A 3,440-nucleotide genomic window follows, 5' to 3' on the forward strand; every position below is an offset into this window, starting at 1 on the left:
TACCCCCCTGGAATTGGAGCTAGAGATGGCTGAGAGGCACCGTGTAGGGCTTGGAATGGTACCCAAGTCCTCTCTGAAAGAGCAGCAAGTGCTCTAAACTGCTAAGCCATCTCTCTAGCTCCATGTCTCAAGGCGTCTTTTAAAAGGAAAAGGAGAGCCAAGCAGCAACATGCATTGCTCTCTTTTTCTTGACTGAAATGTGGCCAGCTGCCACCATGACTTCCCACCTTCTAACTCTGAGCCCGAATAAACCCTTCCCTAAGTTGTTTCTGTGAAATATTTGCTACAGCAACAAGACAACTGACTAATACAGATGTATAGGGACACACACACACGCACACACATACACACACACACACACACACACAGAGTTTGGTACTACCTGCGATTGTGATTTCAGCATCCACTGGGGGTTTTGGAATTCGCTCACTGCCTGTGGATAAGCAGGGGCTGCTGTGTTTAGCAGTCTGTGGAGCACATGGTTTCCCACATCACCCTCTACAAAGAAAGCCCTGCTCCCTGGTCCACAGGGGAGTTCCTGCCCTGCCTTTAGAAATGACCTCCAGCCTGGGCTCCTTTTGAGAGCAGGCCTCTATATCCCCATTCCATGTGCTGTCAAGGAAGCTGTTTCTCCTCAATATGGCCTAGGCACCTTAGGTTTACATCTGCCTTTGTGTCTATGTAACTCAACAACAAATGGTCGCAGCTCAATTAACACCAGACTGCACCCTTACTGGCTCCTTATAAGTTGGTGTTACTCATCCTCTGCTAAACACTGGTTTAGAAATTGTTTTCCTTAATGGCTTCATCTGCTAATCTGTCTCTGTCTCTCTCTTTCTTTTTTCCATTCCCAGTTTCACCCTCAGACCCCTAAAGGTCACTTTGGTTCCTCTGTCGTATCATCACCCAAGTCGGCCTCTGAAATTACACTCATATTTTACTTCACTCCCACATAATGCTGTCTGTTACTTAGAAACCTAGTCTTCTGGGCTTCAGAAAAGATTTGACCCAACAAGCCTTCATCTCTCATGCATCAGGTGATTGGCTAATCTGATCTTCCTTCAGCATCATCTTGGCTTCAGCTGTACCTGCGCCTAACCTTTGCTCCCATCCCCCTTAAGTCTCAGTTAGCTCATTACCTCTGTCACTTCGTTTCCTAACTGAGCCTACATTTAGTCTTATGGAATTTACCCTGTGTGAGACCCCTGAGGAAACTGTCACTCAAGCCCCAGCTCCTTCTTTACTTTCCTGTTTAGGAACCACTGATGGCCCTCAGTCCTAATGAACCTAGTTGGTCAGCCAGTTCTGAGCTTTCTCTGTCTACATGTGAAGATCCTGTACCACCAAGCTCCACCCATTGGAACAGCCTTTGGCTGTTCTCTCAATCTGAACTCTCCACTGCCTCAGCCTTGTCTTCCCTTCCTCCAAGATGCTCTGTGTGTACTTGCAGGAACATCAGATCCGAGTCCCGAACATGACTGAGTCTGTCCTCTGAGCCCAGGATGCCTCCTCCCTTTCCACAGACATGTGCCTCAAATGACTCCCTGATGACTGTCAAACAAAAGTTTTATTGCCTTCCTCCAAATTCTTTTGTTTATTGCCACTTCTAAAGAAGTACGGTCAATATATTATGCTATCTAAATGCAACACCTTATTATGGGACTAGAGAAAGCTGTTCTCTTCTCTCTGTCAGGATTATGTGCTATATCAACAGAATAACGCAACTTTACTGCCCAGTAAAATTTTTAAATTTGTATTTCCTCTTTTTTCATCACCGAGATGATATTCAGTATGTTGTTGGTAATGATGGGAACTACAAACATATTGTTATACCGTTTATCTCCTTGTTAGTTTAGTGGTCTAATTAATTTTAAATATAGTGACTATTATTTTAAGGGACTGTTTCCTCTATATAATTGGAGATGCAAACGTTTAAGATATTCTGCTTTGTGTATTCAATCTAACCACCGCTATACCTTCTAGGGTAATATTTTTAATTATTCTGAGAAAAAGAAAAGCAATCCCCAAAGGGCTAACAGTTTGAAACTGAACAGGACACTCCTACAAAAGGAGAGGGTCATAGGTCATCCTCAAACAGACAAAAGACAATGGAGACGATTGTGCCTAGAGATGGTAATTTTTTTTCATGAGACAGTGTGTTGACAGTTTCCTTCCTCTTGGGTCATTGTCGTCTGTTAAATGACCTGTGACGGCAAATTGATCTCAATATTTTCATGCAAGAGATACAAGGCAGCCTTTCATTTTGCTGCCCTCTCTGCAAAACGCTGAAGCATTTCGGGGGCAAATTCGTGTTACCTTAGCATATTGTTCGGCCGCGTGAAGCTTGGCAGGCTGTTCTGGAAGCAATATGAGCAATGGTTAATTTATCTTCACCCGTTTCAGACGTCTACTTATGTATGATTGGAAAAGTAATAACACATTTGAAAAATGTTAGTTTTAAAATTAGGTGTCATAAACTGCTAACTAAATGGATGCACTGATCCATTTAAATATTGCCCCATTAATTTCAGAATTGAGTCAAATACTTACCTTACGGAACTTACAGTTGACCCCTAAAAATTAATACTAATATTTTTTGACTGAAAATGTTTCTCCTTCCAAAGAATTGAAAAATTAAATTGAAGGTCAGATATAAGGGATATTACACCTGATGTTTAAGCATCTACTTGCACTGGTTAGCTGGTGACTTCACATGGCTGAATGTTATCTCAAAGTAATGTCTTATTTACAGAGCTATAAACTGCTGTGCTCAACAAGTTCATAGTAAAAATGCATGCAGATGCAGCGACTTAGGAAGTGGTCTTCAGTTGCCACTTACTGCGTTACTAGAATCTTCTCTTTCCTGTAAGGGCATAAGGACACCAATAGAGGAATGTTCGAGTGGGGGATGAGGAAAGTGGGGGCTTCCATGTGGCTAGGATTCTGTGTAAAGTCTATCTACATTCTGATGCCTTTATTCTCCCTATAAAGAAGAAATGAAAACCATCATACTAAATGGCATTGGTACGACGTTTAAGAAAACTTTACTGTAGAGTGAAGAAAATGACAAATATAATGCTTCCCTTAAGGATCCTTTGAGATACTGGCATTAGTCTTTTTACAGTGCAGATAAACATGTGCATAGGTGGACATTTCTATTCATTACTGAAAAATTAGACAGTTTGTCTTTTCTGTGATTTTACTTGTCAGGGGCGAATGCGTTTTATTCATCTATTCAATGGGTAATTCTTAGAGAGGTATGTCCAAAGCCCAACCTGAATGGCACACGCCTGTAATCCCAGCACACAGGAGACCGAAGCAGGAAGATTGTGAGTTCAGGCCAGTCTGGGGTACACAGAGGGCAAGACTTGCCAGGGACACACATACCTGGTCTCAAAAGAATAAAGAAAGAAAGAAAGAAAGAAAGAAAGAAAGAAAGA

General features: G+C 42.0%; 1 protein-coding gene across 1 annotated transcript in view; it reads left to right on the forward strand.

Annotated features, from left to right (window-relative positions):
• The window catches only part of Ube2u (ubiquitin conjugating enzyme E2 U), a 111,974-nt gene that overhangs the window by 85,368 nt on the left and 23,166 nt on the right, over nt 1–3,440 (forward strand). The gene's annotated exons all lie outside the window — the stretch shown is intronic.

Source organism: Microtus ochrogaster, chromosome 10 (genome assembly GCF_000317375.1).
Source record: "Microtus ochrogaster isolate Prairie Vole_2 chromosome 10, MicOch1.0, whole genome shotgun sequence".
Taxonomy (NCBI): domain Eukaryota; kingdom Metazoa; phylum Chordata; class Mammalia; order Rodentia; family Cricetidae; genus Microtus; species Microtus ochrogaster.